The sequence below is a fragment of the Bufo bufo genome, chromosome 1 (assembly GCF_905171765.1).
Source record: "Bufo bufo chromosome 1, aBufBuf1.1, whole genome shotgun sequence".
NCBI classification, from domain to species: domain Eukaryota; kingdom Metazoa; phylum Chordata; class Amphibia; order Anura; family Bufonidae; genus Bufo; species Bufo bufo.
In genome coordinates this window covers 231,165,586-231,191,561 of record NC_053389.1, presented here as the reverse complement: position 1 = coordinate 231,191,561, position 25,976 = coordinate 231,165,586, and the positions used below count along the sequence as shown (strand labels likewise).

General features: G+C 44.9%; 1 protein-coding gene across 1 annotated transcript in view; it reads left to right on the top strand.

Annotated features, from left to right (window-relative positions):
- NINJ2 (ninjurin 2) overlaps positions 1–25,976 on the top strand; it is a 123,783-nt gene that overhangs the window by 54,277 nt on the left and 43,530 nt on the right. The window lies entirely within an intron of this gene.

Below are 25,976 nucleotides of genomic sequence, written 5' to 3'. Positions count from 1 at the left end.
GATAAGAGGGGCTACTGGCACATGATATGGGGGGGCTACTGGCACATGATATGGGGGCACTCTGGCTACTGGCACATGATATGGGGGGGCTCTGGCTACTGGCACATGATATGGGGGGGGCTCTGGCTACTGGCACATGATATGGGGGGCTCTGGCTACTGGCACATGATGGTGGGGGGGCTCTTATTTCTGGCACATGATTGGGGGCACTCTGGCTACTGGCACATGATATGGGGGGCTCTGGCTACTGGCACATGATGGTGGGGGGCTCTTATTACTGGCACATGATTTGGGGCATCTATGGGGGCACATCTTACTGCAGATTATTGGGGGGCACTATAGGGGCATCTACTGAGGCTAAAAAGAAGATATTTTATATGGGGGGCTCTGTATAGGGGCATTTTATACTGGGACACATTATGGTGGGTACTATGGGGAAGGGGGGGGAGCACTATGGGGGTCATCTACGGGGGCACTGAGAAGGGGTATTTTATATTGGCACATTATGGGAACATTAGCTCAACTGGGGGCATTACAAAGGGGTATGTTTTGCATATTATAAGGAGAATTATTACTACTGGGGGGGCATTATGGTGGGCTTTATTACTCCCCCATGGTATGACCCCCTAGTAGCAGCACCAGCCTCTCTCTGCTCGGCTATCCCTCTGCCCCTTCTCCATATCCTTATTATGAAATCTTTCTCATTAGGATAAAGCACAACATCAGCTCCGCCGAGCCCCCGGCCAAGTGTTGAAGTGGCGTCCGAGATCCCCAAGGGCCAAGTCAAGTAACTGTAAGTTTTTATGGGGGTTCTACAAAAGAGCTATCGTGGGGCAAAGTTCATATTCGTGTTTACACACGTGTTTTAAAATGAATGCTTTCTCCTATTATAAACAAGTAAATAATGACGCAATGCTGTGGGGCTGGTGTGCAACTTTTTCCAGGGCTGGTTTTCATCCCCAGTCCGGCCCTGGCAGGTACTGAGAATTACACCCAGTATACAGGACAAGAGAAGTGGTACTGTGCAGTGTCCATATATACAGAATAAGAGCAGATACTGAGAATTACACCCAGTATACAGGACAGGAGAAGTGGTACTGTGCAGTGTCCATATATACAGAATAAGATCAGGTACTGAGAATTACATCTAGTAGACAGGACAAGAGAAGTGGTACTGTGTAGTGTCAATATATACAGAATAAGAGCAGATACTGAGAATTATACCCAGTATACAGGACAAGAGAAGTGGTACTGTGCAGTGTCCATATATACAGAATAAGAGCAGATACTGAGAATTACACCCAGTATACAGGAGAAGAGAAGTGGTACTGTGCAGTGTTCATATATACAGAATAAGAGCAGATACTGAGAATTACACCCAGTGTACAGGGCAGGAGAAGTGGTACTGTGCAGTGTTCATATATACAGAATAAGAGCAGATACTGAGAATTACACCCAGTATACAGGACAAGAGAAGTGGTACTGTGCAGTGTCCATATATACAGAATAAGAGCAGATACTGAGAATTACACCCAGTATACAGGACAAGAGAAGTGGTACTGTGAAGTGTCCATATATCCAGAATAAGAGCAGATACTGAGAATTACACCCAGTATACAGGAGAAGAGAAGTGGTACTGTGCAGTGTCCATATATACAGAATAAGAGCAGATACTGAGAATTACACCCAGTATACAGGACAAGAGAAGTGGTACTGTGCAGTGTCCATATATACAGAATAAGAGCAGATACTGAGAATTACACCCAGTATACAGGACAAGAGAAGTGGTACTGTGCAGTGTCCATATATACAGAATAAGAGCAGATACTGAGAATTACACCCAGTATACAGGACAGGAGAAGTGGTGGGAGGAGTTGCTGTTCCTTCCTGTTCCTGTTTCCTGTTGTTTGTGGGTGTGTGAGGTCCAGGAGGCTTACCAGCACTTTGTTTGCCGGGGGAATTGCTACCCTTTCCCCAGGGGGTGGCGGTTTCTCCCGGTATGGATCCCCGGGCCTCTGGCTGCCGGCGTTCATCACCACGTGTCGGCAGCCGCGGCGGAGATGCGCGAGTGGAGAGGAGGGCCTCCAGGACTGGAGACCTGGGCTTAGATACCTCGATGCTACTGGAGGTGGACGACGACGCGGATGTGAAGATTCCGCAGCAAGCGTCCGCAAGGTCGCAGGTAATGGAGGGCAGCCCCGCAAGTGCCGCGGGCAGGAGGGGCCCTGCTACTAGGAGCGGCCGCGATCCCTGCAGTGAGCCCAATGGAGTGCCAGGTGAGGTCCGGAGGGGTCCCAGGAGAGCAGCCAGCTTGGGATCCTCTCTGGACATTTTGAGTCAGCACCCAAGAAAACAGGATGCTGTGGAAAGGCCCGCTGCTGCACAAGCAGCGGGTGGAAACATGAAAAGTGCAGTGGCTGGACAAGCTGCCGGACGGACCGTTGGACGGGATACAGGGAAGGCTGTGGAGAAGGTGACGAGGCCAGAGGCTGAGGTAGGTGATTCAGCATGTGGTGTGTCTGTGTCGGTGCCTCAGCCCGGCAACAAAGTTACTGTAAAGAAGCATGGTGTCGGGGGTTCTTCCTGCCCAGCGGTTGAGAGACTGCATAATTGGGGTACTTTGGGCCCTAAGGAGTCTCCAAAAACTTTTTCCTCCCGGGTAGCATATTTCCTGAACATGCATGAGGAGGTCAAGAGGGAATTAAAAAGACTGAATGTGGAATTTAAAAATGTACAAATGCAACTTAAAATGGCGCCTAAGACAAAGAAGGCAATCCTCTCCTCCAGACTGGTGAGGTTGGAGGAGATAATCGCGGTTTTTGAGGAGAAGAGGGCCGCCATTGTGGAAAATGGCGGCCCATTCTTGGAGAAATTCAGGAATGACTGCAGGTTTCAGGGTATGTCTGGACTGTCTGGTACGCCTGGCCCCAGTTTGTCAGGGCAGCAGGCTGGAAGCCAGGGGAAGGTGGTACCAGGAACACAGGATTCGGAGGCGGACTCTCTGCCTTGTGGCCAGGGGGACCCCTCAGACCTGATTGCGGCCGCCTCCGGGGATGAAAGCGGGTCTGGGGGAAGGCTAATGCTGGAAGTCAGGCAGCTGGAGTCCCCGGTGGGCAGACTGTATTTTGGGGATGAGGAGGTCCCTGAGGATGAGCTGGTGAAAATCAGAAAGAAGAAAAATAAAACTGTAACGGAAGAAGTGCTTCAATTTGTGCCTTTTGAATCCGCTGCTGTGCCCAGCCCGGTTCCTGTAGTGGAATCGGGTCAAACAGTGCGGGAGATTAATTCTAAGATGGTGACGGGAGGTGCCCCCCCTTCCTGTAGTGGTAGGGTGGTCACAGGAAGCGCAGGGGGTAAAACCCCAAACAGTGTGGCGGACAAGGATGTGGTGATTGTGGACAAGGTTCAAGGTGGTGGTGCTGAGAAAGAGGATGTAAAGACTTTGGAACCTAGAGAGAACACTATGGTCGATTATCCCAGGACTGTGCGGGCCGTGGGGGGTGCGGGAGATGGGGAGTCCCCTGCGGGTTTTGCGGGGGGCTCCTCAGGGCCCGCCCCCAGTGATTCTCCGGTCTCTTTAGGGAACCCGACCAGTCCAGGGGGAGTGAAAGGTGATGCAAATGTGGTTGTTAATGGGATTGTGGGTAATAATGTGCAGGTGGCTGTGGGGGTGAATGAGAACGTAGACGAGGTTATAAATGAGGATACAAATGAATTGGTGAATGGGATTGTGGATGAGGAAGAAATTGAGATGGTGGATGAGGAAGCTTTGATTGAGGAGTATATTGCGGATACGGAAGTGGATGAAGAGGAGGAAGTTATGCGGAAGGAAGCAATGAGGAAGGATGTGAGAGAGAGGATGGCAAAAACAAAGACGTATGCGGGTGTTGTTTCGGGTGACTTTTTGCCCAAGGTTTCGGGCGGGGGTGACTTGCAACGGCGCCTCCTGGAGGCCCTAAAAAAAGGACCGGGGACTTCCATACAGGTAGAGGGAGGGTCGGTTGACCTGGCTTTCTGGACAGAAAGGCATGGTTTTAGGGCCTTCCGAGAACAAAGGAGGGGTGAGATCGTATGGACTCACCCCACACCGGGGAGGGACCGTAGGAATGTGGCCCGTCTCTATTGGAGGAGTAAGGAAGCAGCAGTTCCTTCTAGGAAGACTGTTGTGGAACTTCTCCTGGGGGCGGGGTTTGTCGCGAATGACATCTTTGCGCTCATACATCCTTACGGCACCGCTATGTTCGACGTCAGCTTTGTTAGGCCGGAGGGTTTGGAGCTTTTCTGGTCTAAATATGAGCTGATGAAGAACACCCCGGAGTGGCGGGGTTTTGCCGTTGAGGCCATCACCCGCCAATCGACTGTGAAGACAGTGACCGTTTTGACCTGTAATGAATCACTGTCTAGTGTAGACATCATGACTTGGCTCAGTCGATATGGTAGGGTGGGGCAGTTCCCCGCCAAGGTGCTCGATGAGCATGGCATCTGGTCAGGTGCCTGGACCTTCAGCGTGGAGCTGTTTGATCGGGGCAATTCTGTTGCTCATATTCCCTCCTCTGCCTTCATAGGAAGGGATAGGATTATGGTGTTCTATAGGGGCCAGCCAAAGGTCTGTCACAAGTGCGGCAGTCCCACCCACTTCAGCGCACAATGCGATGTTCGCATGTGTGCGAAGTGTGGGGACACTGGTCATCTTGCCGCATCTTGTAGGCGGATCCGGTGCAACCTCTGTGGGGACCTAGGTCACCCGTTTAGTCGCTGTCCGCTTGCCTTCGCCAACAGGGTTCAGGGCCGGGCTCAAGATCAGGCAGGCACTAGCCGCGAGGCTGGGTCTGTGGTTGGGGAGGAGCCTGCTGCCGGGACTGAATCAGTTGGTGAGGGGACAAGCGCTGGAACTACTAGCGCTGGAAGAAGCAGGCAGGATCCGAAGAAGCAAAGGCCGTCCAAGATCAGGCGGCTAGAACAACGCCGTAAGGATAGGGAACAGGTAGCAGCTGATCCTTCAGCTGGTCTTTTGGCTGAGGATCCCGGTTGTAGTGACCCGGGGTACAGCGACGATGGGGAACCAGAAGCCCAACCTGTGGAGGCTAACCCATCCGCCAACCCTGTCTCCTCGTACGGCGAAAGCTTGGACGAGGGTGGCAGAGCGTGGTTGGAGGGTAGGAGGAACAAGCGGAGTAAGAAGAAGAAGAAAGGAGAGGGTCGTAAGCCCTCTCTGGAGTGGGACCCATCTGTCCCACTCATCCTTGACCAGAGGCCTAAGGAAGGATCAACTGGGTCCCCTCTGGTGGAAGTCTCTAATCGGTACCAGGCCCTTGACGAGGATCCCCCAACTGCTTCAGCTGGGGGGGAGGAGGGTGTGGTGCCAGAACGCGTGGGGGTCTCCTCGCAGGCTGCCGGGCCCTGTCCTTCGGGGGGTAAATTACCTTCTGGAGGGGGGGCCAAGCCTGGAACCTTGGGCAAAAAGGATGGTATGGATGTCTCTGTATGTTTGAAAAGACAGAAGGAGTGTGATGGTTCAGATGAAAATGCTGATGGTGGTGGGGTGGGGAAAAAGAAGGCTATCTAACTCGATCATCAATGATGGCGGAACTCACCCCGTTGACACTGGCAAGCATTAACGTTGCCAGTATTAAGTCAGACGCAGCTCGTTTCCTGGCCTTTGATTTTTTCAGCCGTATTGAAGCTGATATTTTGTTTTTGCAAGAGACCTGGTTAACAAGTACAACTCTGCTGGCAAAAGCCAAGCGAGAATGGCGGCTAGGTCCGTCTTTCTGGTCTCTTGCGGCCGAGCCACGTAGCGGGGTGGCGGTACTTTTTAAGACCGCCGAAAGAGTGGAATGCAGGAGGATAATCGAGTTAGAAATGGGAAGGTGCCTGATTTTAGATGTCCTCATGGGGAGACAAGAATTGAGACTAATAAACATCTACGGCCCACAGAGTAAGTGGGACCGCAAGTGTCTCCTCATGAGGATTAAGCCTTTTCTTTTTACCAGCCGGCAAGTGATCTTTGGAGGGGACTTCAACAATGTGACGAGGGCCTGTGATAGGGGAGGCTCCAAAGGTGGGCTGGATGCTGATAGCATTGTGTTGTCTAGGATAGTTGAGGATACTCGTCTGGTGGACGCCCATTTACGGCATAAGCCAGACCACGTGGATTTCACCTTTCATCAGGGAAATCGTAGGTCTAGAATAGATAGGTTTTATTTAAAGGAGGAGGCTGTTTTCTCGGCTTTAGAAGCCGTGGAAGTGGAATTCTCCGACCACTGTTTGATTATTTTTTCTTTGAATGTTGCAGAGACTCCCTGTATGGGCAGAGGTATGTGGAAGCTGAATTCATCTCTCCTGGAAGAAGTGACAATAAGACAGTCCTTTGAGGATTTCCTTCAGAGCCAGGAACCCTTGGTGGACCTCTGCAACAGTAAGTCGGAGTGGTGGGAGATATTCAAAAAAAGGACGGCAAGGTTTTTCCGTGAGCTTTCTAACCTCAGGAGCTGGGACAGATACTGTCTGTACCAGGAACTGAGGAAGAAACTTGAAAGACTGGTTTCGACAGGGGGTAGCCGTGAGGATATCTCTCGTGTGAAATCCTTGCTCAAGAGGTGTCAGTACGATAGATACGCCTCTTTGGTAGCTGAAAGGGATTTCGGGAAGTACCGCTCACCCGACCCCTTTGGAAACTGTAAGATGGCAGTAAAAAGTAAATTTGTGGTAGGCCTGGTCGACAGTACGGGTTCCCTGAATAGGTCCAAATCAGGGATCCTGGAGGTCGTCAGGTCTTTCTACTCTCACCTCTTGGGTAGGAAAGAACTAAATCGGGACAGTTTTTCAGCTTTCTTGGCTGAAGCTATTCCCAAGGCAGGAATAGACCCCTCTCTTGATGTTTTGGCAGAACCTATCAGGCAAGAGGAAGTGGGACTGGCCATTGATGGGCTTAGGCCCAAGAAATCGCCAGGTCCGGATGGCTTAACATCCGAGTGGTACAAGGCTTTCAAGGAACAATTAGTTCCTCTCTTGACCGAGGTGTTTAACGAGTGTCTTTCCTCGGGCACTCTGCCAAAGTCAATGGGTAAGTCAGCCCTGATTATTCTGTCAAAGGGTAAAGATCCATCCCGCATTGAGAACTGGAGACCCATATCGCTTCTCAATGTGGACAGGAAGATTCTGGCAAAAATACTTTTCTGCAGATTGGTGAAGTTTGCACCGAGACTTCTTTCTGGGGCTCAGCACTGCTCTGTTCCCGGTCGGAGCGCTTTTAGCGCCGTTCTCAGTGTCCGAGAAGCCGTGGAGCGGGGCAGGGCGGGTGTTTGGAAAGGGTTTCTGTTATCTTTGGACCAGGCGAAGGCTTTTGACCGGGTGAACCATGAGTACCTGTGGTCTGTTCTCTTGTGGTATGGTCTACCAGGGAGGTTTGTAGACTGGTTAAAAACTTTGTACAAAGGGGCGGAGAGTTTCCCGTTGATTAACGGTTGGTCGGGTCGACCTTTTGAGGTGGCTTCTGGTGTCCGCCAGGGATGTCCTTTAAGCCCTTTGCTGTATGTGTTTGCGATTGATCCCTTCATTAGAAGGGTAGATCGTGGACCATTGGCGGGGGTGGGGATGGAACTGGCGGTGCGGGGGCCATCTCTGAAGGTGGTGGCATACGCCGATGATGTCTCCATTCTTGCCTCCTCGGAGGATGAGGTGAGCTGGGTGATGTCGGAGGTGGACTGCTATTCAGAGGTTTCTGGGTCTCAGATCAACTGGGACAAATGTGAGACTCTCTGGCTGGGGGAAGGGGATCCTGTTTTCGATCTCCAGGGCACTCTTCCAGAACCTCAGAAGTCCGTAAAGATCTTAGGCATCAATTTCGGCCAGGATGGAGATTATCATCAGCAAAATTGGGAGAGTAGACTAAAAGATGTCGCCCAAAAGGTGGACCATTGGAAGGGATGGTCTTTATCCCTCAGGGAAAGGGTTCACCTGTGCAAAGCCTACCTGATTCCCGTGCTTTTGTATCTAAGCAGTGTTTGTGTTTTGCCAGGGTCTCTCTGGGGTACGGTCTACAGCCTCTTTTTCCAGATGTTGTGGGGAAACAGGCTGAACCTAATCAGGAGAGAGGTTACTTACCGCACAAGGAGACTAGGCGGGTTGGATATGGTCAACCCTGTGGTACTCTTAACAAATACCTTTTTGAAAATTAATATTGCAAACCTCTGGAAAGAGAGGGCTCCTTTGTGGGTGATTTCCTGTAGGGAGTGGTTTCGGCCTTTCTTCCAGGAATGGGAGACAGGAGGGCGAGTGAAAGACCTACGTGCGTCACATGGATATCTTCCGGCTTACGTTGCCCCGGTTCTGAGAATCCTGAGACGGTGGGGTCTGGGGAAGGGAGAGGTGGAGACCATGTCGAGGTTTTCCCTTGACAGGAAGGTTCTATCTTACCTTTTCCAGGCCCCACTGGCCTTGAGGGACTGCCCAAGTCAGGATCTGGAGGGTGGGCTGTCTTTGTTGAATTCAGAAAGGATCCCTAAGAAAGTTTGGGATGTGACTTGGCGCTGCTTCCACGGTAAGCTATATGTAAGGGACAATGTGAAGTGTAGAAACTCTGAGGAAAGGGGTTGTCCCCGGGAGGAGTGTGGTAACCTGCTGGAAACCATGGACCACTTCTTACTTCATTGTCTCTTTAATATAGAGGTATACAAAAGGGTGGGGGCTTCCATCGGTTGGCCTAGGCTGGCCGCCCTGTCCTATGCGGAGTGGGCCTATGGGGCTTTCAAAGACCTTGGTGGGAGGGACCGTCGCACTTTATTCGTAGTTAGTGCAGTGGTTAGGCACCACATCTGGTGTGCACGGTGTCTAGTGTCAACAAAGAGTCACAAAATCCTCCCGGTGGAGACGGTATATAGGAACATCATGGGTGACCTGGTGAAGGTACGCTCTCTTGAGTACGAAAGGTGGGGGGACCCCAAGGCCTCTCGTCTGTGGAGGGGCTTCTGTTTTGGGGTTCCTTAGCTGAGTAGTGCTCTTTTCCTGGTGGTGGGCTGATATAGCACACACATAGGTTTTTGTTTTGTTTTGTAGTAATGCAAGTATGGAAAGGCTTACGGGTACCGAACCATAGCTGGTTTAGGTGTAATAGTATTGGTTTATGGTGTCTATATTGTATTATATAGGTATGTTTTGTATTATGTTAGTGTATGATAATATTATATTATTATATTAGTATTGTTAAGTTTATAGTGGGGTTTAGTTAGGTTGGGAGGGAGGAGGGAGTGTATATATTTTTGTTTTCTATTATATATTATATACATATATAAAAATAAAAAAAAATAAAAATTATAAAAAGAACAAAATAAAGGAAAAAAAATATATATATATATAAAAAAAAAATAAAAAAAAAATGTGTTTTTTTTTGTTTGTTGCAAACTGACTGACCCCAGTCCGACTGGGGAAAGACTAGGACTTCTCAAAGCTCGGGGTTTATCCCCTTGGAACTTTGGGGGTTATCAGTTTGCATATTTGCTGTGGACTGGTGGTGGGTTAGTTAGATTTAGTTCTATAAGTTGTATATAATTTGTATATCATTTGTATATAGTTTGTGTATATAGTCGGTATATAGTTTGTATATAGTTTATGTATATTGTGTATATATTTTATTTTATGGATTTTATGTATACGTGTAAGATGCAAATATGTAAATATGTATAGTATGGGGTTACGAAAGTGTTTTAAGTGTGAATAGTATTGTAGGTTCTAGTGGGGTGGTGGACTGGTCGGGATGGGTTTAGTCATGTGTTTCGTTTCTGTGTATAGATATTGTTATGGCCTTTTGTTATTTATTTACAAATTAAAAGAGTCCATATATACAGAATAAGAGCAGATACTGAGAATTACACCCAGTATACAGGACAGGAGAAGTGGTACTGTGCAGTGTCCATATATACAGAATAAGATCAGGTACTGAGAATTACATCTAGTAGACAGGACAAGAGAAGTGGTACTGTGTAGTGTCAATATATACAGAATAAGAGCAGATACTGAGAATTATACCCAGTATACAGGACAAGAGAAGTGGTACTGTGCAGTGTCCATATATACAGAATAAGAGCAGATACTGAGAATTACACCCAGTATACAGGAGAAGAGAAGTGGTACTGTGCAGTGTTCATATATACAGAATAAGAGCAGATACTGAGAATTACACCCAGTGTACAGGGCAGGAGAAGTGGTACTGTGCAGTGTTCATATATACAGAATAAGAGCAGATACTGAGAATTACACCCAGTATACAGGACAAGAGAAGTGGTACTGTGCAGTGTCCATATATACAGAATAAGAGCAGATACTGAGAATTACACCCAGTATACAGGACAAGAGAAGTGGTACTGTGAAGTGTCCATATATCCAGAATAAGAGCAGATACTGAGAATTACACCCAGTATACAGGAGAAGAGAAGTGGTACTGTGCAGTGTCCATATATACAGAATAAGAGCAGATACTGAGAATTACACCCAGTATACAGGACAAGAGAAGTGGTACTGTGCAGTGTCCATATATACAGAATAAGAGCAGATACTGAGAATTACACCCAGTATACAGGACAAGAGAAGTGGTACTGTGCAGTGTCCATATATACAGAATAAGAGCAGATACTGAGAATTACACCCAGTATACAGGACAAGAGAAGTGGTACTGTGCAGTGTCCATATATACATAATAAGAGCAGATACTGAGAATTACATCTAGTAGACAGGACAAGTGATACTGTGCAGTGTCCATATATACAGAATAAGAGCAGATACTGAGAATTACACCCAGTATACAGGACAAGAGAAGTGGTACTGTGCAGTGTCCATATATACAGAATAAGAGCAGATACTGGGAATTACACACAGTATACAGGACAGGAGAAGTGGTACTGTGCAGTGTCCATATATACAGAATTAGAGCAGATACTGAGAATTACACCCAGTATACAGGACAGGACAAGTGATACGGTGCAGTAACCATATATATAGAATATGAGCAGTTACTGAGAATTATACACAGCATATAGGGCAAGATAAATGGTACTGTGCATACATGCTGAAAAATATTCCCGTGGCTAGCAAAATGAAAAAAGTGGGTGTGTGTAGTAAGGTTTTAGTCAGATTTATGATGAAGAAAGCCTGAATGTTGGGCATATTTTGGCACAAATCTATGTGTGTGTGCCTTTTTAACAAATTTGGTTCAAATCATTTTTGCAACCTCCTTTGCTAAGACTTGTGTAAGACATGCCAGTCCGAGTAAATGTGGGGTTCATACTCAATAGATGCTACTTTACAATCAGGTATGTTGCATTTTATTGAAGTTTGTCGTCATCTATAAATCATGAGATAAATGAAGACAGAGTTTATAGTCTCTGAGTTACATTTTGGCATGTCACCTTGGCCTCTATGAGTCAGCCATGACACACAGTGTCTTGGTAGGAGGGAGTGGCAGGGAGGCTGCTGGTAGCACTCTGGCAATCTGGCAGTGATTAATTACAGATACCCCAGGAAATGTGACAAAGATAGAAGTGATCAGTCCGGTCTGATTACATTTGCACATAATTTGCATCTACTGACCTTACAATCCCTGTTCACACAAGGAGGAAACAGTGGCAGACATCGAGCACATAGTACACCAACAGGACTTGTGTCCTGGACAATATACATTTTAAAGTGACTGCGAAGGGCATGCAGTAATAAAAAAATGCTTCATACTGCAAACTAGGATGCTTTATAATAATGTTGCTTATGAACAAAAATATACTGTAACTACTGCTTCCTATGAATAAGAATATGACTACTAAAATACTGCCTCTTATTTACAAGAGTATAACTACTATGTAATGGACAATGAGTGTGGACCCACCCTTCCAACTAACCAGTTTGACTTTGGGCTAAACGTAAGGGCATTGTCCTGACTGATCCTTGGTATGCACCCTTTAATTCCCATACATGGATTTAAACTTTGCTGCAGGGAACCAACCAGGCTGCTACCTCCTGGAGTACTTCTGGTGTGGTTGGCAGCTTACCTACGAGGGTCAGAGACACCAGGGTGAAACACTAAGGGATCAGCCACAAGCGTCTGAATACAGTCCATGGTCAGGATATAGTCTGAGTACATGTATACAGTATATCAGATAACAATTCCATGGTTCGGGCAGGCTGAGTATGTGTGTAATCCAGATAGTAATTTCAAGGTCAGCGGAGGCGGCAAGGAGCAGAATGGGTAGTCAGACAAGAGACACCTTCACTGGTTACTTAAGACTAGAAAGCCCTAAAGTTCAGGCAAGGAGGTGAGACAACCAGCCCAGCTAAATAGGAAGTCTGATCAGTGGGACAGCAGCGGACATAGGCCACTAGTGTAACAGTAACCCCCCCCCCCACACACACACACACATACACACACACACCTTTATGCCTCTTTTTCGGTCAGGATTGTGGCAGGAATTTTTTCAGGAGTATAGGAGCATTGATCTTCTGTGCAGGGTCCCATGACTTCTCCTCAGGGCCAAAAGCTTTCCAATCCAACAAGTAGTATGTCTTTCTCCTGATCTTTTCATATTGAGTATGTTCTTGATCTCATACTCATTTTCATAATTGATCGCAGAAATAGCATGAGGGGAATTTCTGGAATAATGATTGAAGATCACAGATTTGAGAGGAGAGATATGGAAGGCATTAGGTATTCGCAGAGAGGCAAGGAGACGCTACTTGTAGCAAAGTTGATTCAATCTCTTACTAAGGTTGAATGGACCAAGGAAACAAAAAGCCAACTTGAGAAATTGTACCTTTAGCCTGATGTTTTTAGTAGACAACCAGACTGAGGTGGGGGTCTGAGTTTACGGTCAGAAAAAATCTCTTCATCCGAACAGCAGCTTTCTCTAGAACAGCCTTGGTCTCTTGCCAGACCTGAGTAAAATGTTGAACAGAAGAGTTAGCTACCGTTACCCCTGAAGAAACAGAGACAGGAATGGTATTATTGTGACAGAATTCTGCCCATGGGAGCAAAGTGGACCAGTTGTCCTGAAGTGCTTTAAGAAAGTGGCACAAATAGTTAATAATAACCTGATTGACACATTCCACTTGTCCATTGGTCTGAGGATGATAAGCAGAAGAAAAGTCCAAAGTTGCATAAAGGAGTTTACATACTGCTCTCCAGAACTTGGAAGTAAATTGCACTCACTTGTCAGACACAATATGAAGAAGAAACCCATGAACACTGAAGATGTGCTTGATTAAAAGCTTGGCTAAAAGACAGAGGGTAAACCGGACAGAGGTATAAAATGGGCCATTTTAGAAAGCAATCCACCGCAACCCATATAACTATGCAGCCAGAAGAATGAGGTAAGTCTGACACGAGCAGAAGAAGACCAGCAGGCTTTTGCTTGGAAGTTTTATTCTGTGCACAGGAGACACAGGCTGCAAAAAGTTCCAATATAGTTACATAGTTAATATGGTTCAAAAAAAGACATAAGTCCATCAAGTTCAACCAAGGGATAGGTGGGGATGGGAATTTTATAAAAAGGGAGTGAGACCCAGATGCAGATGTCTAAAAAATTTAAACATGTTAGTGTTATTAAATTTTAACAATTAATCTAAGCCTTTTAAACTGTCCACTGTTCCTGCTGAACCACCTCCTGATGTAGACTATTTCACAGATTCACAGTTATGGTGAATAAGCCTTGTCACCTCTGTAGACTGAACTTTTTCTCCTTGTGGAGATTTTACATAGTTTTTCACCATATTTTTTGCTTGTGTTATGTGTATATATTTATACAGGTTAATTGTATCCCCCCTTTGATGCATCAAGAGTAAATAACTCTAATTATTTTAATCTTTCCACATAACTAAGACTCTCCATGACCCTTATCAGTTTAGTTGCTTTCCTTTGTACTTTTTCCAGCTTTAGGACATCCTTTCTCTTTCTATGGACTTGAGCCCAGAACTGAATTGCATATACCAGATGAGGCCCCACAAACGCTTTGTAAAGTGGTAGTGTTTAGTGTTTAGTGTTGGCCGAATACCCGTTCAGCTCAAGCATTGCGGTGCTCGGCCGAATACCTTGTGCGCGATGTTTGAGTCAGTGTATTTAAATCTAATTTAGCCTCTATTTCTGAAAAGTTTCTGCCAGGATTTGAACTCACAACCTTCTACGTTAGAGGAAAGGGCTTTAACCACTCAGCTATAAAGCTGAATGGTAAACTGCGTCAGAAAAACCTCATAGTAGTTTGTCATGTAGTAAGTATTCCTATATAGCAGAAGTATCATTTCATATTTCAATGCAGGTTAACATGTAGCTTTATAGCATAGTGGATAAGGTTCTTGGCTCTAATGCAGAAGGTTGTGAGTTCAAATTCCGGGTAGTAAATTTATATATATTTTTTTTTATTATAATTTTTTTGGGAATTACACACTTATTTTGTGCCATACATTTTTTTCAATTACTAAAAAAATATAAAATATATAAATTTAATTTAGCCTCTAATTCTAAAATGTTTCTGCCAGGATTTGAACTCACAACCTTCTACAATAGAGCCAAGAACTTTCACCACTATGCTATACAGCTACATATTAACCTGCACTGAAATATGAAATGATACTTCTGCTGTATAGGAATACTTACTACATGACAAACTACTATGAGGTTTTTCTAACTTAGTCTATCATTCAGCTTTATAGCTGAGTGGTCAAATTCCTTGCCTCTAACGTACAAGGTTGTGAGTTCAAATCCCAGCAGAAAATTTTCAGAAATAGAAGCTAAATTTGATTTAAATACACTGGGTGTCCCCAAGCACTTACTCCATATATGGACATAGCTACAGTGCTGCCCATAATTATTTATACCCCTGGCAAAATTTGACTTAAAGTTACTTTTATTCAACCAGCAAGTAATTTTTTGAAGGGAAATGACATAGGCGTCTCCCAAAAGATAATAAGACGATGTACAAGAGGCATTATTGTGGAAAAAAATAATTCTCAGCTTTTATTTACATTTGAGCAAAAAGTGTCCAGTCCAAAATTATTCATACCCTTCTCAATAATCAATAGAATAGCCTTTATTGGCTATTACAGCAATCAAACGCTTCCTATAATTGCAGACCAGCTTTTTGCATGTCTCCACAGGTATTTTTGCCCATTCATCTTTAGCAATAAGCTCCAAATCTTTCAGGTTGGAGGGTCTTCTTGCCATCACCATGATCTTTAGCTCCCTCCACAGATTCTCAATTGGATTCAAGTCTGGACTCTGGCTGGGCCACTCCAAAACGTTAATGTTGTTGTCTGCTAACCATTTCTTCACCACTTTTGCTGTGTGTTTTGGGTCATTGTCATGCTGAAATGTCCACTGGTGCCCAAGGCCAAGTTTCTCTGCAGACTGCCTGATGTTGTCGTTGAGAAGCCTCATGTATTGCTCTTTTTTCATGGTGCCATTTACTGTGATTAGGTTCCCTGGTCCATTGGCTGAAAAACACCCCCAAAGCATTAGCTTCCCACCACCATGTTTGACAGTGGGGATGGTGTTCTTTGGGTTGAAGGCTTCTCCTTTTTTACGCCAAATGAAGGAAACATCATTGTGACAAAACAATTCAATTTTTGTTTCATCTGACCATAACACAGAAGACCCGAAGTCTTCTTCTTTGTCCAGATGAGCTTTTGCAAAGGCCAAGCAAGCTTTTGTGTGCCTTATCTGGAGAAGTGGAACCCAGCAGTGTGCAGTGTCCGTTGGATTGTCTGACTTGAGACATTGCCACCAGCAGAGCCCAGATTCACCAGGATGGCCTTGGTGGTGATCCTTGGATTATTTTTTACCCCTCTAACTATCCTCCTGGCCAGCACAGGTGTCACTTTTGGCTTCCGACCACGTCCTCTGAGATTTTCCACAGTGCGGAACATCTTGTATTTTTTGCTCAAATGTAAATAAAAGCTGAGAAATGTTTTTTTTTTCCACAATAATGCCTCTTGTACATCGTCTTATTATCTTTTGGGAGACACCTATGTCATTTCCCGTCAAAAAATTACTTGCTGGTTGAATAAAAGTAACTTTAAGTCAAAATTTTCCGGGGGTATGATTAATTATGGGCAGCACTGTATATATGGAGTCAGAGCAGAGATGCCTAAGCCGCGGACTAAACACTGGGGGATTCCCTCACTGTACAGCGATCTTCTGCATAGACGTCAGTGGAACCCGGCACCCTCCCCTCTTCAGAGCAGGGGGTGCCTGGTTTAATGCTTGGTTTCTCCCATTTACTTCCATTGTGCTCGTCTGCTCTGTAGAGCACCTGAGCATCGCAAAGTGTTCTATTCAAGCACCCGAGCACTTTGGTGCTCGATAAACACTAGTAGTATTACATCCCTGTCCTGTGAGTCCATGCCTCTTTAAATACATGACAATATCCTGCAAGCCTTAGAAGCAGCTGATTGACATTGTATGCTGTTATTTAATCTATGATCTACAAGCATACCCAGTTCCTTATCTTATTCCCCTAGGACATATGATGCATGTAAATGATTACTACCCAGATACATAGCTTTACATTTATCTACACCCTCCTTGTTACAGGGATGAGATTCAGTCTTGTTTTGATATTTAAATTAGACACATGGTTGAGTGAGTAACATCACACTGCCATGTGGTTCCATAGTAATGACTCCACCCCTTCCTGTGCTTACATCATAGGTACATTTCGGGTAGGCAGGTGTTAATATAGTCAATATACCTAGCCACAGGGGTATTCCTCACAGAGACCAGCTTCCTGTTAAGTCTTAGGCTACTTTCACACCTGCGTTAGGTGCGGATCCATCTGGTATCTGCACAGACGGATTCGCACCTATAATGCAAACGCTTGTATCCGTTCAGAACAGATCCATTCATGATAATGCAAACGGATCCGTTTTGACTTACACTGAAAGTCAATGGGAGGCGGATCCGTTTTCAATTGCACTATACAGTATTGTGTCAGTGAAAACGGATCTGTCCCCATTGACTTACGTTGTAAGTCAGGACGGATCCGTTTGTCTCCGCATCGTCAGGCTTGCAGCGATTTGGTGTCCACCTCAAGAGCGGAATGGAGGCTGAACAGAGGCAATCCGTTTTGGGCCACTTGTGAGAGTCCTTAAAACGGATCTCACAAGCGGACCCAGAAACGCCAGTGTGAAAGTAGCCTTAGATGGAGAAAGTGGGCTCAGTATCTGTTGTCTATATTGTTAGACTATAAGCCAGTTACTGTACATGGTGTATGTATACTGATATGACCATGATATTTAAAGTATTTGTATATGTTGTAGTCCATTGTAGTTAAGTAAATGTGTCTTTTATGTTATTTCTGCAAGAGTTTTGTGTTATTTCTGGTGCTACCAAGGCAACATGCTGTAGCTATGGTATAAACTGAGAACAACCCCACGAGCTAGAGGGAAAAGGGGAATATTGATCGTTGTCATCTGATAATTGGTAATATTTTGCCCTTTGTATCCCAGCAACCTCAGATATTGCTGTTGTTACAATTCTTGATATTAACCCCTTAGTGACCACACACATTCTTTCAAAATTGCATTCCAAGAGCTATAACTTTTTCGTTTTTTCATCAATATACCCTTATAAGGCCTTATTTTTTGCAGGACAAGTTATAGTTTTTAATGCAACATTTTGGGTACATATAATCATTGATTAACACCAGCTACCTGTCTTAAACCCCCTTTGTTTACGTCAATAAAAAGGCATATTGGTGGTCACTAAGGGTTATAAGCAATATCTATCCTTCAAGCTTTAGAAAAAGCTTTCTCCATTTATAGACAATTTGTCTTACCGTGGACTGATGAACAGAAACCCTTTCCAGCTTTATGCAAGTCAACACTTCTTAATCGTAGGTCTTCTGAGAGCTCTTTTGTGCAAGGCATCAGTCACATCAGGCAATGCTTCTTTGAAAAGCAAACTCAGAACTGGTGTGTGTTTTTTATAGGGCAGCGCAGCTGTAACCAACACCTCCAATCTCATCTCATTGATTGGACTCCAGTTGGCTGACACCTCACTCCAATTAGCTCTTGGAGATGTTATTAGTCTAGGGGTTTATATACTCTTTCTACCTACACTGTGAATGTTTACATGGTGTGTTCAATAAAAACATGGTAACATTTAATTCTTTGTGTGTTATTAGTTTAAGCAGACTGTGATTGTCTATTGTTGTGACTTAGATGAAGATCAGATCACATTTTATGACCAATTTGTGCAGAAATCCATATCATTCCAAAGGGTTCACATACTTTTTCTTGCAACTGTATATATATATATATATATATATATATATACAGTACAGACCAAAAGTTTGGACACACCTTCTCATTCAAAGAGTTTTCTTTATTTTCATGACTATGAAGGCATCAAAACTATGAATTAACACATGTGGAATTATATACATAACAAACAAGTGTGAAACAACTGAAAATATGTCATATTCTAGGTTCTTCAAAGTAGCCACCTTTTGCTTTGATTACTGCTTTGCACACTCTTGGCATTCTCTTGATGAGCTTCAAGAGGTAGTCCCCTGAAATGGTTTTCACTTCACAGGTGTGCCCTGTCAGGTTTAATAAGTGGGATTTCTTGCCTTATAAATGGGGTTGGGACCATCAGTTGCGTTGAGGAGAAGCCAGGTGGATACACAGCTGATAGTCCTACTGAAAAAAGCAGCTAAGTAAAGAAAAACGAGTGGCCATCATTACTTTAAGAAATGAAGGTCAGTCAGTCAGCCGAAAAATTGGGAAAACTTTGAAAGTAAGGGCTATTTGACCATGAAGGAGAGTGATGGGGTGCTGCGCCAGATGACCTGGCCTCCACAGTCACCGGACCTGAACCCAATCGAGATGGTTTGGGGTGAGCTGGACCGCAGAGTGAAGGCAAAAGGGCCAACAAGTGCTAAGCATCTCTGGGAACTCCTTCAAGACTGTTGGAAGACCATTTCAGGGGACTACCTCTTGAAGCTCATCAAGAGAATGCCAAGAGTGTGCAAAGCAGTAATCAAAGCAAAAGGTGGCTACTTTGAAGAACCTAGAATATGACATATTTTCAGTTGTTTCACACTTGTTTGTTATGTATATAATTCCACATGTGTTAATTCATAGTTTTGATGCCTTCATAGTCATGAAAATAAAGAAAACTCTTTGAATGAGAAGGTGTGTCCAAACTTTTGGTCTGTACTGTATATATAGTTTCTTTGTATTTTTCCGTGGATTTAAGAGTGTTGGGTGGGGGAAGGGTGATAACTGGGTTTTTGTGTGGATGGCAACAATAGTAAGGTGCTCTAGGGACAGGCCCCCTCATTTCCTGAGGTATTTACCTCCTCAACCCTAAGAATGGTGGCGTTAGTAAGGGATGGATTGAATGACAGTTAGTTACAGACGGTGTTCTTTCCCGTATTTGGAATTTATTTAGGTACTATGACATCACCTCCCACTCAGGGATTCTGAACTGCCTTGGTAAAGATCCACGTTTCTGTCCATGGAGGAACCTCGTTGGCGATCCACACTTCAATCAAAGAGAAAGGAGAAGCGTCTAACGAAAGAAGGCCTCTGCTGAAAGGATGCCAGCCCACGATTGACCGTGCCCTAAGATGAGGTACCAAGTGGCTCGACCTATGAACTATGAGGGAGAAGCCATTCCGGAGTCTGAACAGAAAGGAAAAGGACTTTGGATAGGTGGATACCTTATGGTTGGCAGAAGATATGACTGCAGAGAAGAGAGCAAAGAGCTTCAATCCTGACACGAGAAAAGAGGAAGGATCAAGAAAGGCGAAGAAACGGTTTATTCTGTGGATAGACATGTTGGGTTACGGTGACGGTCAAGGAAGAGGTCACAGCCACGAGGGGTGATATCTAGGTACCTATGGACAGCAATAGATAGTTTAGAGCAGCACTAGTGTACCTCTCAGACTCCCTCGGAATGCATCAGCCTGTCCACGGCCACAGATCCTCAGCGGTTAACAGATCAGCAAAGAATAGAAGATGACCAGGTAGCGTTTCAACAGTGCCCTTTGCCTTGAATTTGCGAATGATGCTTCCTATGGTGTCTCTTGGTATGTTTAACATTTTTGCAATCTTCTTATAGCCATTGCCCTTCCTGTGAAGAGAAATCACCTCTTCTCTTGTCTTCCTGGACCATTCTCTTGACTTCACCATGTTTGTAAACACACCAGTAAATGTCTAGAAGGAGCTGAGTATCACAGTCCTTTTAAATCTGCCTAATTGGTGCTTATTATGCTTGATTGCTGCTCCTTGACATCCACAGGTGTTTTCAATACCTGATCGAAAACACTTGAATGAACCTCTGTTCTTAAGAGTGGTAGTCTTTAAGGGGTTGAATAATTGTGTCAATGAAGAAATCACAAAAAAAACATTTAATACTGTATTACAAAAACAATTGATATCATTTTAGTTGCATTTGGTTCTTTAAAAAGTCCTTGTAAGATTTCATTCTGAACACAATTACAAATGTACACTAAATTCCCTAAAACCCTTTACAGCATTGGGGGTAGAATAATTTGGAACACAACTGTACTTACTTAGACTGGACTGTGTTTTGTGTGCCAACAGTGCCTGTCTATTCCAGGAGACGGTGATCCCGTGAGCTAATCCAGTTACATTTGCCCAGTTACATGGGTGTTTATGTGTATGTAGGCATATATGCACACATGCCCCCAACATATATATGGTCAGTGGGGTTGTGTGTGTAGGTATATATATATATATATATATATATATATAGTACAGACCAAAAGTTTGGACACACCTTCTCATTCAAAGAGTTTTCTTTATTTTCATGACTATGAAGGCATCAAAACTATGAATTAACACATGTGGAATTATATACATAACAAACAAGTGTGAAACAACTGAAAATGTCATATTCTAGGTTCTTCAAAGTAGCCACCTTTTGCTTTGATTACTGCTTTGCACACTCTTGGCATTCTCTTGATGAGCTTCAAGAGGTAGTCCCCTGAAATGATCTTCCAACAGTCTTGAAGGAGTTCCCAGAGATGCTTAGCACTTGTTGGCCCTTTTGCCTTCACTCTGCGGTCCAGCTCACCCCAAACCATCTCGATTGGGTTCAGGTCCGGTGACTGTGGAGGCCAGGTCATCTGGCGCAGCACCCCATCACTCTCCCTCATGGTCAAATAGCCCTTACTTTCAAAGTTTTCCCAATTTTTCGGCTGACTGACCTTCATTTCTTAAAGTAATGATGGCCACTCGTTTTTCTTTACTTAGCTGCTTTTTTCTTGCCATAATACAAATTCTAACAGTCTATTCAGTAGGACTATCAGCTGTGTATCCACCTGACTTCTCCTCAACGCAACTGATGGTCCCAACCCCATTTATAAGGCAAGAAATCCCACTTATTAAACCTGACAGGGCACACCTGTGAAGTGAAAACCATTTCAGGGGACTACCTCTTGAAGCTCATCAAGAGAATGCCAAGAGTGTGCAAAGCAGTAATCAAAGCAAAAGGTTGCTACTTTGAAGAACCTAGAATATGACATATTTTCAGTTGTTTCACACTTGTTTGTTATGTATATAATTCCACATGTGTTAATTCAAAGTTTTGATGCCTTCAGTGTGAATCTACAATTTTCATAGTCATGAAAATAAAGAAAACTCTTTGAATGAGAAGGTGTGTCCAAACTTTTGGTCTGTACTGTATATATTCCCCAGTAATTTATATATATCTATATATACTGGTATGGCGCCAGTATTGGCCCCCAATCATGGGTGCCCCACCCCAGCTGCTGAATCCTCCTGCAGGCGCATGCCAGCGCATCTGCAGTCGGAAGATGCACCCGGATAACTGGACAAATGTGTCCAGTTGAGGGCACATCAAAAGACAAAGGATCAAAGAGATCCTCTGCCTTTTGCTAAACACCTTTGGCACTGCATCAGGCAGGGCCAGAGATGTTAGGTATAACAAAAACAGGGGATCAAAGAGATCCTCTGTCCTTGTGTGCCTCTGGTATGCCGGGTACCTCCGGCGCTGTAATTACAGTATCGGAGGTATGCGCCACTTCAAAGGCAGGAGGATTAAAGCGATCCTCCACCTGGAAGTGCCGGGTGCGCGGGTTGGTGCAGTGACGTTATATCACCGTGCACTCGTGAACTGCCTGTAGGCGTGCTCGCATGCCGGCAGAGCGGGGTGCTTTGGAACGCGCCCCGCCAAATTTAAATAGTCCTGCGGTGGATCGCTCTACAGTTGAACCAAGCAGCCCCAAGCAAGAATCATCCCCAGGACAATGAGCATAGACTCGGACTGGCCCACAGGGGTACAGGGGAATCCCCCGGTGGGCCCCTGAGCAAGGTGGGCCCCTAGTCTTCCACCCCCTGCACAATTGGCACATAACACAGTAGACTTACTGTACTACATACATATATTCAATGTACAGCACCTCAACCAGCCTATGTTCACATAAAAAACTTGGTAGATTTATTATATTTGAATGTATCCATACTGTGGGCCCCAAAAAGAAATTTTACTGGTGGACCCTAGGTACCTCAGTCCGACACTGGATGAGCACAAGCAAAAATCACCTCCAGGAAAACGAGCATTAACCCCTGGACCAACGAGCATTCACCCCTGAACCTCTGGCTGAGTATATTGAGCCCCCTAGACCAATGAGCATTTATCCCAGCAATTGTTAACCCTTTTAACCCTATATCCCACTGCAACCCTTTCCCTGTCATATTATTAACCCCTAGTATCCCTGCATTTCTAAACCTCTGCATTACCATAACCCCTGTTAAGCCCTGCATTGCCATATGCCCCTGCATATCCCACTGCCCTAGACCCATTATATTAACCTCTGCAATCCCACTGCTATATTCCCCTTGACCCCTGTATTGCCAACCTGACTTGTTACCCCAGTGTTGCATTTACCCTTTTTATCCCTTAGGCACAGTTTATTGTTAAGTGGGAGGGTACTGGTATTTCTGTGTATGTGTGTATTTAGTTAGATATTTTGGGTGGAAATTAAAGGGGATTGTGAATTTTGTGTAGTGTAGCTAGGGTCATTATGGTGTTATTGTGTATTGTAGTGTGTGTGTGTGTGTGTGTGTATATATATATATATATATATATATATATATATACAGTACAGACCAAAAGTTTGGACACACCTTCTCATTCAAAGAGTTTTCTTTATTTTCATGACTATGCATCAAAACTATGAATTAACACATGTGGAATTATATACATAACAAACAAGTGTGAAATAACTGAAAATATGTCATATTCTAGGTTCTTCAAAGTAGCCACCTTTTTCTTTGATTACAGCTTTGCACACTCTTGGCATTCTCTTGATGAGCTTCAAGAGGTAGTCCCCTGAAATGGTCTTCCAACAGTCTTGAAGGAGTTCCCAGAGATGCTTAGCACTTGTTGGCCCTTTTGCCTTCACTCTGCAATCCAGCTCACCTCAAACCATCTCGATTGGGTTCAGGTCCGGTGACTGTGGAGGCCAGGTCATCTGGCGCAGCACCCCATCACTCTCCTTCATGGTCAAATAGCCCTTACTTTTAAAGTTTTCCCAATTTTTCGGCTGACTGACTGAACTTCATTTCTTAAAGTAATGATGGCCGCTCGTTTTTCTTTACTTAGCTGCTTTTTTCTTGCCATAATACAAATTCTAACAGTCTATTCAGTAGGACTATCAGCTGTGTATCCACCTGACTTCTCCTCAACGCCACTGATGGTCCCAACCCCATTTATAAGGCAAGAAATCCCACTTATTAAACCTGACAGGGCACACCTATGAAGTGAAAACCATTTCAGGGGACTACCTCTTGAATCTCATCAAGAGAATGCCAAGAGTGTGCAAAGCAGTAATCAAAGCAAAAGGTGGCTACTTTGAAGAACCTAGAATATGACATATTTTCAGTTGTTTCACACTTGTTTGTTATGTATATAATTCCACATGTGTTAATTCATAGTTTTGATGCCTTCAGTGTGAATCTACAATTTTCATAGTCATAAAAGTAAAGAAAACTCTTTGAATGAGAAGGTGTGTCCAAACTTTTGGTCTGTACTGTATATATATATATATATATATATATATATATATAGTGGGGATTTGCTCTGGTAGACAGGTTAGCAGACACAGTATAGAGGCAAGCAACCAGGTTGTAAATCAAACTTCAGTGTTTTATTCACACTCAGCAACACATAACAGTCTTGGTGCTTGTTCACACACAGCAAAAACAAAACAGTGTTCACCTGGAATCCTAGGTGTCGGTTCACACCTGGCTGAATGCTCAGCCACAGAATAGTTCACTGGCAGGCTTTCAGGCTGCCTGCATGCCTGTTTTTGGTCTTCAGCCTAGAGGACTCCACAGCTTTCACTGTCAGATGGAGGAAAATCCACACCACCTGATAGTGCTGACTGCTTTTATAGGCCTGCCAGGACCCGGCCTGGAACGTGGGGAGTAGCCACCCACCCAGCACTTTGGCTACTTCCAGTAAGAGCCGTCCCAGATCAGCTTTACAGCCATACTAAACAGCTGAAGTGTCAGACTGCAATCTACAATAATGACACTTCAGAAAAAAAATGTCTCTTACCTCACCGAGGCCAGGAACCTCGGTGACACGTACCGACCATCAATGATGGCCCCTTGTTCCTTCCTACATACCTCCCCCTTTTGTTCAACCCTGAGGGGGTGGACACACATTAAACAGTGTACCCAGGACAGGGCATCCGCGTTTCCTAGTAACCGGCCTGCCCTGTGTTCCACCGAAAATAAGAAATTTTGCAAAGACAGAAACCACCGAGTGACCCGGGCATTTCTGTCCTTGGCCTGGCTCATTCATTTGAGAGGGGAGTGAGAGGTCACCAGACTAAACTTTCTCCCCAAAACAAATAATAGCGGAGAGACTTGAGTGCCCACTTTATAGCCAGGCACTCTCTCTCCACTATACTATACCTGGTCTCGGCTGGGGTAAGCTTCCGGCTAAGGAAGACAACGGGATGCTCCTCCTCGTTGACCTCCTGAGACAGTACAACACCGAGACCCACCTCGGAGGCATCGGTCTGTACTACAAACTCCCTTTTGAAGTCGGCCGTCACAAAAACCGGAGACCCACACAGGGCCGACTTCAAAGCGGAGAAAGCCTTTTCCGCCTGCTCATTCCAGTGGACCGTCAGTGACTTGCGTCCCTTCAAAAGGCCTGTCAATGGTGCGGCCATTGTGGCAAAGTGGGGGACAAACCTCATATAGTATCCCACCATTCCCAGGAACGACTTTACTTGCCGCTGAGTAGTGACAGGTCGGGGCCAATTCCAAATTGCCTCAATTTTGTTCACCTGAGGTTTGATAACTCAGCGCCCAATTACATACCCTAGGTACTTGGTCTGTTCTAACTCTATTGCACACTTTTTAGGGTTAGTGGTTAAGCCAGCCTCCCTAAGGGAGTCCACTACAGCCTGTACTTTAGGTAGGTGACTTTCCCAGTCAGTACTGTGGATAACGATATCATCCAGGTACGCCGAAGCATACCGATGATGTGGACGGAGTACAATGTCCATTAGCCTTTGAAACAAGGCTGGAGCGCCATGTAGACCAAAGGGTAATACCTCGTACTGATACAGCCCTTCTGGTGTAATGAAAGCCGTTTTCTCCTTGGCAACCTCCGTCAAGGGTACCTGCCAGTACCCTTTAGTGAGGTCCAAAACAGAAAAATACTGGGCTTGGCCTAACTTCTCAATAAGCTCATGCACTCGAGGCATGGCACATTTCAAACTTGGAAACCTCATTAAGTTTGCGGAAGTCGTTACAGAATCGAAACGTCCCGTCCGGCTTGGGTATTAAGACTATCGGACTGGCCCATTCACTTTTTAACTCCTCGATGACACCCAGCTGGAACATCAGCTGCACTTCTTCCAAGATGGCTTGTTGCCGCGACTCAGGTACCCGGTATGGTTTCAACCGGATTCTGGCCTGAGGCTCAGTGA